The 13,245-nt window shown below is 32.4% G+C and overlaps 1 pseudogene; it reads left to right on the plus strand.

The window, feature by feature from the left end:
• Window positions 1-2,647: 2,647 nt before the first annotated feature.
• On the plus strand, window positions 2,648-6,164 carry LOC131636319 (hypothetical protein At1g04090-like; annotated as a pseudogene).
• The last annotated feature ends 7,081 nt before the right edge of the window (window positions 6,165-13,245 follow it).

Here is a 13,245-nt window from a genome sequence, read left to right on the forward strand (position 1 = left end):
GTAGTTGACTTTTGCCTCACGTCCCTAGTGGTCCGCTGAGCGGACCTTGCTGTGCAGAAAATTGTCCAAACTTGAAAATGACGTATCTTTTGAACCGTTGGCCTGTTTTTAGTGTCGTTTCGAGCACGATGAACCTCATGAGATAACCTATGTGTTTAAATGATGGGACGAAGTGTAACTTAAACTGTTTCAAAACATGATTTTATTTCTTGATGAATGATGTATTATACATATATGTGATGAGATATATTAATTACATGCTATGTTTGAAATAACAATCATGTGATGATTTTATGAGTTGTATGATGATGATAATTGGATGATATTTGAATGATGCTAATATATATTTAAACATACTTGATGATGATGATGGTGATGATGAAGATGATGATGGCATAAGTATGTTATATATGTTGCATTCATTCATAATCATATGTTAAGGCATAATTCCCAAATGATGTTGTGGATTCAGTGAAGGGCATAATTCCCATTGTGTGGAATTTATACTGGCAGGGCCGCATCTTGATGATGTTGGATCGGTCGGTGGGTTATTCCCATTGATGATGTTTGGTACCATATGCATAGTGTCAGTCCATTCATATGCATGATTTTCATAACATGATTGAATGTGTTTCAATGTTATGAGGTGATGATGTGTTGGTTATGTATTTGTGGAATTGTCTGAAATATAATACAATTGAGTGATTAATATAACTATGATATATTATTGTTTATGATGCAATAATATTTGTTAATTGCGATGAGACTCACCCTTACACTATATTTTTCAGATTAAGGATAACGGCTTCGACTTGGTGAGGATTAACTCACGAGTCTTTGTTTAGTTAGCGTCAGGTGTCATGCTCTGATAGATGAAACACTGGGGAACATTATATTTCGAAATTAGTTTAATAACTCTATTTTGTTTTGAATTAATTTTGAGGATAGGTGGTATTTGATGATGAAATGATATTTTAATGATTTATTCCGCTGTGTAAACATGAGGTTGATGAGTTACGAAGGATTATTCCCTAGTAAATGCATGACAGTGACAAATAATTGTTTATTTTATTGTCAATTGTGGCACCCTTGGTTGCATGCACTCCGATTTAATTATTAATTGCTGCGGAGGTTTTAGAAGGGTGTTACAGATGTCACATTTTTTATGCTCCCTATAAATATCAAGTATTTCTAGTGCTCCTTTGTCATCAACTAGTTCAGAAATGCCTAATGAGGGGACTTTGTACTAGATTTTCTCGAATTCCCTATATCCTAAATCCTTAAGCACACCAACAAACTCAAAATATCCCCAAGTGTCAGCATCTATTCTCAAGTCAGAAATTGCTCTTTCTTCATACACACTATGGTCATCATCAACGAATTGACCACTATGATAAATGGTTAGATCCAAATACTCCTCCATTACACCTAAATCATAAAAACCCTAAACTGAATAAGAATCGAGTAATACAAACCCTAAATCACAAACATTCTGAAAATTCCCAAATGTTATCAAACCGCTAATTTTACTATCACCCTAACAGCGCAAATCAGAAGAACAAGAACGAAAAACAAAGAATTGACATACCTGAGAGTAAAGGCGAACCAGAACGTGAATCTTGACTGGAATCTTTGTTGAGTGTGGCATGAACACACAGTTGCTCGAGTTTTTTTCTTCTTCCCTTCTGCAAGTCTAATGTTTCGTTTTTTAGGGTTTGAAGCATGTTTAGGGTATACTTAAAAAGAGTTAGACACGTGAATAAACAATTACCTACATGAAAAATAAATAAATAACACAATTAACGGATGGTAACGGAAGGACTAACGTGCGTCGTTTTAAAAAGTTAAGAAATCTATTTACACTTTTTTAAAATTAAGAGGCGAAAGTGGACCCCGAACTAAAGATAAGGGACGAAAAAAAATATTTAGCTATATATTTTTTACATAGCTCCCCATATTTGAGAAAACAATTTGGTCTTAAAATTCACTATTTTCTTATTGTATTAAAAAAACTAAAAATATTTTTGACTCAACCTTTTTAAATGTTGTCTACGTAAATTTATTCTAAAATACACTTACTATTCCATTTCGCTATTATTTTTCTTTTTTCTCTGGACTCTTTCTTGATAAACATAGTCTCTTTTAATAAACTTTATGAACATGTTTTATTTTAATAAGTAAACCTTAAGAGCATAGTCAAAGATAGTGTTTGTGTTCGTGGCTGTTATGATTAACTGTATTCATCCTCATTTTTCGACTCTTACATTTATCATAGTCAAGTTCTTTTGATTGTAACTTCCGTATTTCACGTATGATAAATTGTGTTTACTAAGTAACTTATTTTTAGTCAAGTAACTAACCTCACCTAGTATTAAGCATATTTACGTCATAAGAACCGACATCCTCGTAACATCTTTTTTGGGTTTTGACTCAACACATCATCATATTTACTACTAATATATATCTTTCATCACATCATCTTTTTAAACTTTCTTAATTTTTTCATTGATTCTGCCTTAATGAAAGGGAAGAAAAAACCAAAAAGTAGTTCAAAATAGAAAAATATATAGCGAAAAGTGGAAAATGAGATTTGATAAAAATATATATATCCGGAAGAAGTGAGTATTGTGCATTATCAACCACAGCTATGAGTGTGAATATTGGGATTATTTGTGTTTGTGTTGTGCTTTTCATGGCAATTGAAGCAATGGGGGTTGCTCCTAGAGCTGCACCAATGGATCAAATTCCAGGTACTTTTCTTCTTTGCCATTGTTAATTAATATTTTAATATTTTTTTTCTTTTTTGTGAGCTTAATGCTTGCTTTGAGATTGCCGCGATTGTTTTGTTCTATTTATATTTATGATTAAAAAAATATATAAATGGAATGGAAATGAGTATATACTTTGGTGTTATCATCGAAGAGTTTTGTCTTTTAGTTTTGGCAAACTATTGTGGGATCAGACTTAGAACAATGTAAACTTAATAGTTTAATAAACCTACATAAGGACGAGGCAATTAAATTAAGGATGGCAGGGTAGAGGAGGTTTTTGGTATAATTGAGAGGCTATTAAGAACTTTTCTTCATTAGTTTTCAGAACTGCTTAGTAATAGATTGCTTCTTGACGGGGTTGGCTTCCAAGTTATCCCCTTAGAAAACAATTTAATGTTGTCTTCTTTGTTCATGTTTTTTAAGTTTGGTTGGTCATTGCTAAGTGTGATGTCAATAAGAGTTTGAGTTTGACAATTTCTTAAGTCGGATATGGAGCTTATGTTTGATCAATTCTACCATCAAGTGATGTTACCCTGTAGTTTTTCGTCGTACTTAATTAAGGTTGCTTGCAGCTTCACTCTTCATAACTCAAAATCGTTATTTTCGGTAAACTTTTTGATATCTCATTTAGAACATATGGTATTCCCTTTAAACTTAACCACTTTTTTGAACAATGAATGCCACTTGTTATAAAATTGAAATATCTAATCTAACCCATTAAGAACTTGATGCGTGGAACAAACAAGACTGAAAACCATACTAAACAGTCTTTAGAAAAAAAACTAATCTACCACTTAGTGTAAACAAAACCTAAATACCAAGAAGAATATAAAGAACAAGAATACATATAAAGAACAAGAACTACCAATCGAACAATAAGGGATTAGAAATGAGTTACTAAAAAGTATATATCCTAATTCATAAGAATATTTCATGTTTATATCCAATTTATGATCTAACCTCTCACCCTCTTAACTTTTAGGTTAAATTATCTCCAGGATACTTTAAATTATTTAATTGTAATAAGTTAGTTATTTATGTTTTTTTTCTACGTGTGAGTCATTTATGTGAACTAACGTCTGCACCGTTGATCCTTTTTACAAATTCTATCCAAAAACATTGAAGTGACACTAATGGTACTGATATGTCACTTAACATAGGTCAGAGACATCATAGAATCATATAATAAAAAAATTTAGAATTTTTTAGTGCATAAAAGTATTTTTAAACTAATTAAAATGCACGCAAAAGAAGAAATTAAAGAAAAATTATAAAACAGAAAATAAAATTCTCATACAATTACACAAAGTGTAAAATGAGAAGAAATATTTTTAGGAATTTTTTCATAATTTTTGGACCAAAAACAGATTTAATATGAATTTTAGAAGTTAAAATAAAATTAATAGAACAAAATAAAGCAGACAAAATGTCAACCGTATAAAGGTGTTAGTTAACATAAAGAACCCACATAAAAAACATAAATGACTAACTTATTACAATTAAAATAATTTAAAGGACCCAGGAGATAAATTAGCCTAACTTTTATATATCTCCATCTATGAAAAGGGATGAAAGGTAATAAAAATATAAAACGCAATTAAGGTCTTGAAATCATGTAATTTTCTTACTGCGTGTTCTTGTTTGTAGAAAATAAGAATGTTTTCAATAAAACAAGACCCCAATCACAATCCCTCTCTCTCCCCATTGACTAAACATTCAAACATCAAATTGCAACAACTTCTTGGCCAGAAGATATGTATTATCTGATTATCATTCTATATATGCGATATATTATAATGAATGCATATTCTAATTATATCCTGTGATGAATTGGAACATACAGATAACGGTTTCGCGGGAGGAATCCTTGATCTAGGTGGGCTGCAAGTGTCTCAAGCATCAACATTTAGCAAAGTTTGGGGCGCCTACGACAGTGGCCCTGACAATCAAGGGGCCTCCGTGTATGAACCAATTGGAATACCTCAAGGATTCTCTATGTTAGGTAGCTACAGCCAACCTAACAACAAGCCTCTTTTTGGATATGTTCTTATTGCAAAGGATGTTTCTTCAAGTACAAGTAATGGAACTTTAAAGCCACCAATTGATTACACGCTTCTATGGAACACCTCATCTCTCTCAACTTATCAAAATTCAACTTTGTATATTTGGTTACCAGTAGCACCTGATGGCTACAAAGCATTAGGACATGTTGTAACCATAACAACAGATAAACCTTCCCAAGACAAAATCATGTGTGTCAGATCAGATCTTACAGAACAATGTGAGACTTCTTCATGGATTTGGGGATCCAATGACTTCAATTTCTATGATGTTAGACCAAGCAATAGAGGAGCTCAAGCTCTCGGAGTTCGTGTTGGCACTTTCGTTGGGCAAAATGGTGGAAATACTAACCCTCCATCTATTTCATGTTTGAAGAATCTCAATTCCATTTCAAAAATCATGCCTAATGAGAAAAAAATTAAGGAAATACTTCAAGTTTATTCTCCATTCCTATACCTACATTCCGACGAAGAATACTTTCCTTCTTCGGTCAATTGGTTATTCTCTAATGGAGCATTACTATACAAGAAAGGTGATGAGTCAAATCCTATTCCAATACAACAAAATGGCACTAACCTTCCTCAAGATCCTAACTATGATGATGCTTATTGGATTGACTTACCTGTTGATGATGCAAACAAGGAAAAGGTCAAACATGGAAATCTTGAGAGCGCTGAATCTTATGTACATGTGAAACCAATGTTTGGAGGAACATTCACTGATATCGTAATGTGGATTTATTACCCATTTAATGGACCTGCAAAAGCAAAAGTAGGTTTTATAAATATTAAACTAGGGAAAATAGGTCAACATGTTGGTGATTGGGAGCATGTGACATTAAGGGTAAGTAACTTGGATGGCAAGTTATGGCATGTGTATTTATCACAACATAGTAGTGGTTCTTGGGTTGATTCATCTCAAATTGAGTTCCAAAATGATACAACAAAAAGACCTATTATTTATGCTTCATTGCATGGCCATGCAACATATCCACATAAAGGTCTTGCTCTACTAGGGAAAAATGGAATAGGTGTAAGAGATGATATGAATAAAAGTAGTAATATTATGGATATGGGAAAATTTGTATTGGTTTCTGCAGATTATTTAGGGTCTATTAAAGAACCAGCATGGTTGAATTTTTATAGGGAATGGGGTCCTAAAGTTGACTATACTTTAGATGATCAGTTGAAAAAACTGAAGAAGGTGTTGCTAATTAGGAAGTTAAAAGATGCTTTCGAAAAAATGATTAGGGATTTACCAAATGAAATGCTTGGTGAGGAAGGACCAACTGGTCCAAAGGCAAAGAATAGTTGGAACGGTGATGAAGTTTGAATTTTGTAGAGTTTTTTTAGTTTATATTGATTCTAATGAAGTTCAAAATTAATTTATAATAATGTTACTGGTGCAACTGAATAACGGGTAATGCGCGGTCATAAATTAGTATTTTGTTTGTTGTGTATTGAATTATAATTATGTTAAATTTTTTTAATAAATATAATCAATAAATTTATATCATTAATTATTTATTATGAACCACAAGTGATATCTTAGTTTTGAAAAATTAAATAATTAAATTAGATAACACATGTGGTTTTTTAAATTTTGATTATCATGTTTTTTATACTTATTTCTTTTTAGGGTTAAGTAAGTGTGTGGTCCCTATAAAATTATAAAAAAAAAAAAATTTGTCCCAATTAAAAAAATGACATGTTTTAGTTTCCACAAAATTATTATGCACATAGTTTAAGTGCAGGCTATATTTTAAAATTTTGAAAATTGTTTAATTACCTTAAACTATTAAATTTTTGAATAATTTTTTTCATATGTGTTTATAATACTATAAAATATTTCTTTACTAAATTATAGAATTTTTTAAAATGAGAAGAATTAAATATGAATTTCTTAAATTTCAAAAGATAATGATAAAAGTAATGCAAATCTCGACTTAGAAATTAAATTTTGAATTCTTTTTTTCGAGGAATTTTTTATAACGTTCTAAACATGTCTGTAAAATAATCATTCAAAAATACAAATCAGTTTAACAGTAGGGACTAAAACTACGTGCATAATAATTTTGTGGGGACTAAAACATATCATTTTTTTATTAGGGACCAAAAATAAATTTAACCTCTTTTTAACATATTTAATTTTAAATTGTTAATGAGATGTATTTATTTTTAGTCCTCAATAAAGTTTAAATTTTATTTTCAATTATTATCAAATAAAACTATCAAAAGCTTTTAAAATTTATGTATATATTATCAAATATTAGTTTTATGATAAAGAAAAGTGTTTTAAATGATAGTTACTTGATTAACTTAATTCTTTAAGAAAAAGAACTATTTTAATTTATTATAAATAGTATTATAAAATGTTTATATGATTTTGTATGATTTCAGTTGAAACATGATTTATTTAGAAAATACTATCTTTATTTTTTAATATATTCATTATATTTATTATTATAATAAAAAAATGAGCAAATTAAAAACGATATTTTCTTATGTGATAAAACTTAACTTGTAAAAAAATTCATATTTAATTCATCTCTAGTAAAATAAAACTTAAATTTTTGTGAGAGATATCCTTATAATGTGATAAACTTTATTGCAAAAAAATCACTAAAAAAAAACTTTTATTATCATAAAAACGATGTCTTTGAATTAGCGAGGAATTAGCTACAGATTAGTTACAGATTAGCTACGGATTAGCTACAAATTCTGGGTTTTTATATATTTGTGAAAGACCCTATGACGAAATACCTGTCTCTAAATAAAATTTATAAAAAATATAAAAATCGACAAAATGCCACATGGCATCCATGTCAGCATCTTTGTCATGCTATCATTGTAACGTGGCAGTGCCACATCAGCTCTGATAACAAACGTTAGCATGAGGGATCAAAAGTGTAGATGAAAAATTTTAGAGGGATCATTCCTTAAAAACAATATTTAGAGGAACTAAAATTAAATTTGAAATATTTAGAGGGACAAAAAAATTCATTACCTTAAAAAATAATATTGAAAATCTCTTTTCTTTAATTTTTATAATTAAAAAATAATTGAAAAAAATGAAGAAAAAATTTAGAAAATGAGATTTTCATTACTTTTATCATTATTTTTTGAAATTTGAAAAATTCATATTTAATTCTTCTCGTTTTAAAAATTTCTAATACTTGATAAATAAATATTTTACAGTATTCTAAACATATATAAAAAAATTATTCAAAAATTTAAAAATTAAAGGGTAATTAATCAGTTTTTAAAATTTTAGAAAATAGTAGAGACTGAAATTGCATGCATACAAATTTTAGAAGGACACCATTCGTTGAAAGAAAATTTTATAGGGACTAAAAATACAGGGTCGCATATTTATATGGACTAAAAACATATTTAACCCTTTAATTTATTATAATAAATAATAGATAAGAGCACCAAAAGATTTGAATTCGAGTACAAGTATTAGCATTTGGAATTGTGGTAATTTCTTTTTTGTAAAAATGAATTTTTAGGTGATCAGTCTCTCTTACTCGTTTTGGGAGTTTTATTTTGTTGCTATAATTACAATTTAGACACATAAATACTCATAAAATTAGTAACACATTTAATAATAACAACAATGAACTTAAAATGAAATATATAAATGCAAGACATGAGTCAGAAACTAAAATGTCTTCAACCATACACAACACTTTTAACCATCTACATATTCAGGTTAGTAATTGTTCAGTTTTGTAATTAAAATCGTTGGTGCAAATGGTAAACCTGTAAGATTAGGAGTTTAATTCTCAGCCCATCTTTTGAATCAAAAGAGGATAAAGTGAATTATGGACCGGAAATCATACATTTTTGGCACAAATGTTGATATTTATGTAGTGGACAAAATTGAACATTCCTTGTTTTGAGTTTGAGGTTGGTCCAAATCAGTTTCTTGTAAAGCTTGCTAGGACGTACACTATTGTCAAAACACATTTCACCTTGCACGTGAAATGCATTTAATCTTGGCTACTTAAGCGATGTAATGAATGGGTGTCATGAAAAGCTGTCACTTTATCCCTCAGTTTTAAAACACCGAGGGGCAAAATTATCTGCACATAGATTCGAACCCCAACATCTTCACGTTTATTATTTTCAAAACTAGCGCATCATACCTCTCAGTTTAGGAACAAAATCAAGGGGTAAGATAGATTGTTTTTAAAAAAAAACTCGTTACATTATTTACATAGGATATTAATAAATTAATTTGTTTACGAACTACATTGTTTACCCAGAATATTACATTGTTTACATAAAATATTAAAGTAAGAATTAATTTGTCAGAGAAGATAAATTGTTGGATCTTTGAATCATTGAATTTTGGAGAAGATCAAATGTTGGGTGGTAGAATATTTTCAATTGTTTTTGCTTGCATTTGTTTCTGATATAAAATAATAAAAAAAGGATTAGATAAATAAATCATTTTCTTCTCAAATAAATATTAAAGAACACAAACCTTAAATCCAAATGATCTTAAACTCTTGGAATCCAATATAGAGAATTATTCATGGAAAATTCTTTCACTAGAAGAGAACAAGATAGTTTCAAGTGCTTCATACTTCATTGGCAATTTTTTATATTCATAATGCTTTTCTAATGGGTGCCTTTTAGGTTTCACGTGGATCACTAATAGTAGTGTCTTGAGCGTTGATACTTATTAAATGAAAGACAGAGATTTGCTTGAGGACGGTGAGTATCCTTAATAGACACACTCATTTATCCCCTCGGTTATGACAAAAACCGAGGTAATAAATTGTAAGTATTGAGTGAGCCTAATGTTAGACAATAGGAATGGTCTAGAGGAGGGTGAATAGACCACCTTTTTCCGACTTAAGAAAATTTTAGCTTTTGAAACGTGACTTCCCTAAATCACTTAATCGTCTCCGAGTGATCGCGTTATCGGGGACCGGATATGTGCACTAAACCGAACGGATGAAAAACGGCGAATAATGAATTACGTTTTAACGAATTTATCAATTACGTCAATTTCACACTTGATAGTATATTACTCACAATGAACGTTTATACCAAAAATTTGAACAAAAATTGATTGAGGAATTTTATCGAACACTTGGTGATCGATATTTACCAAACCTTAATTTTTTGTTCAACAATGGAAATTTAATAAAACGAATAGAAACAAGATAGAAGTAAGAACGATAAAGAACACGAGATTTGTTAAGGCAGTTCCTCTATCGTCCTCGCAGGAGTACGTCTGCCCCTAATTTCAAATGAAATTAGGAAAGTTTTATTTGATTGCAAAATGTTTAACAAGGATAGAATTTACCAATCACCAACTACACACATGCAGTAAAATTGAATACAATTCGATCCTCCCCTTGATTCAAGTTGAATCAAGTCAATGTCAATGATCTTCGCCGATCAAGACCCCGATCGTTCCTTTTTCAATCCTCCGGTTGTAGCAAATTTGTTGAGCGGGTCTTCAATCCCTCAATCCCTTATGCACGGCTGAATTGATTACCAAAGCGAATCGATCGTCAAAAGCCTTCGTACCAAATCTTTGATGAAGAAGGAAAAACCCAAAGGTTTTATACAAAAAACACCCTCAACAATCTTCACTCGAACAAGATAAATGTCTACCGTCGAATCTCGAACAAGACAAATGTCTACCGTCGAACCTTATTAACACACGTTCCTTACTTCGATCAAAAAAGATGATTATGTGTGATTTTCGATCAATAAGCGAAAGGTTGAAGATGAGAAGAAGCTTGAGTATATCTTTCACGTTTCTTGTTGAAATGCTTGAGAATGATCAATTGGATATTTATACCACACCCTTTGCATAGGCCAATTAGAACACAACAAAAACTAGTATAGGAAGCGGTAGGTCGACCTGCTCCCCTGCATAGGTCGACCTATTGAGAGTTTTGCACCTGAAAATGAACTAAGTGTGACACTTGCGTTGACCTGAAGGGTCGGCGTGCGCATACTCGAGATTTCCTCAAAATGCCATGCGTCGACCTGAGCCATCAATGCGTCGACGCATTTTGTTCGTACAATGAATCCTTGAGTCACCAAGGTGGATGCGTCGACCTGAAGGGTCGGCGTGCGCATACCCGAGATTCCTCCAAAATCCCATGCGTCGACCTGAGGAGGCAATGCGTCGACACATTCAGCCTTTACATGAATTCTTTCACAAAATGCTTGCAGTAGGTCGACCTATGGTATTTGTGAGTCGACTTATTGATGTCTTGTAGCAAAAAATGCTTGTCCTTGCTGCATCCATTTAATTTCTATGATTCCACTTTAATTGTAGCTAATTCACAATGTTTTGACATCATGAAAACTACACCATTGCCCTCACACCTAAGAGGGGTGAATTACGTACTTTAAAAATTTCTGGTTTTATGGAATGATGATTCTTTATTTTTTGGTTTATGTAATATGATGAAAGCGATAAATAGTAGAAAGATAAAGTACACTGAGAATTATCCTAGTTCACCTCACATTCTCAGAGTACATCTAGTACCTTACAACATGTAAGAGATTTTAATATTATTAGATCTTTAGACAAGATACACATAGTCTTTTTATACAAGACTCTAACCAATCACTAAGGCAACAACAACTTATGATCAACCAAGTTGAAATGAGAACAATCCTCTTCAATTCAACTCTCTTGCTTCCAACAATCTTGGAAAGCGAGGTATCTACACCAATCACTCTAAAATTCATATATTTTAAGTTTTTAAAATCAATTCTACTAAACTCAATTATATCAAAATCAATTATTTCCAGCATCAATTCAAACACATATTTCACTGACTTTTTTACCATACTCATGTTATTACAAATTTTTTACCCAACACATCATTGTGTGGGGCTTAACAATATGTACTGCGTAGTAATATCATCCATTATTCCATTTGTACATATCCAAGAAAATATTTTAGGGTCGAGTCCTATACCTAACCAGGATCCGAGAACCTTATAGTTTGGATACCTCAAAGATGATTCAGGCATTTGTACGCGACCTAGATTAACCATGGGAAAAGGCTCATACTCAGGAAGCATGAAACAGAGAAGTCAAGAAGTAGACCATTAACAGATACATTGTATAATGGCTCATTGAAGCCTTAATTAAGGTTGACATTGGACGTTACAGAATGGAGCTTAATGGAGGCCAATTCAAGAGATCCCTCTTAAATGAGGAGCTTGATGATCGAGAGTATATAAAGGGGAACCCGCAAGAGGGTTAAGCAAAACATCCTTCTTGGACGTACTGCACTATCAGTATATTCTAAATCCCTAGATAATCTCACAATATTCATCTCATTGAGACTCTCTCTATTCCAATACGGAAGTCACAAGTGTTTTTACGCAAGAACATTTGGTGCCCACTGTGAGGCCTTGGTAAAACTAGCTCGGGCCATACAAATCCTATTTGAAATTTTGTCAACTAAAGGCAATCCCCCTGACATGGCGCAACTATTAGCCATGTTGGAGGATCTTCGGCAACATAATGAGACCTTACATGACAGTGTAGCCACCCTGCAGTAACAAAGTCAGAGTCATAGGGACGATGATCCGAAAGAGGATCTTATAGAACCCCAACTTCTATCTCAGGTTATCTAAAATGATGAGGCCCCGAGAACTTCAAATTCTCATCGCTTGCGTCATATGCCGGCAAATCAGACCCATGGGAACATGTCATCACGATCATCAATCAGATGGTCGTAATTTCTCCCTCTGGCTCACTCAAGTACAAATTCATGGCGGGGAACTTCAAAGAGATGGCCCTTAGGTGGTACATGAGCCTACCGTGTTTGTCGGTGGAAATTTATGCTGACCTAATTGTGAAGTTAGTGCATCACTTCTCGTCCAATTGACACCGGAAGGGTTCAACGACCACCCTGTTCAATGTAAGAGAGAAGCAATCAGAGTCTCTACGAGATTAGGCCAGATTAAATGAAGAAACCATAAAAGTATCTCACCCCAACAAGGAGATGTTTGTTGGCGCCTTCCAACATGGTCTGCGATCCGGACAATTCAATGAGTCCTTGGCTCAGAAGACAACCTCTAATATGAATAAGATCATTAACCGAGTTGAGTGCTATATTAAAGGATAATAAAGTAACCAAGAAAAACCCTGCAGGGATGGCAACAAAAAATATAAAATTAAGGAAGAAGGGTCGAGACCGAGAAACGAACCTCCCCAAACTCCTTTGCGTCATCCTCCCAGTCCGCGAACCTTCTGCCAGCCAACCTATCCAGAGGATAAGGTGACTCCCCAGAACACCCGGAGAAGCGAGATATTCAAGGAGGTGGGCCGTATGAATTTGTTGCCACCACCTTGGCTCCCTCAGGGTGTTAACGCTATGATGGGTGACAAAAAAACAACTTTGTGCAACTACCAT

This window comes from Vicia villosa, unplaced genomic scaffold (genome assembly GCF_029867415.1).
Source record: "Vicia villosa cultivar HV-30 ecotype Madison, WI unplaced genomic scaffold, Vvil1.0 ctg.001696F_1_1, whole genome shotgun sequence".
NCBI lineage: Eukaryota > Viridiplantae > Streptophyta > Magnoliopsida > Fabales > Fabaceae > Vicia > Vicia villosa.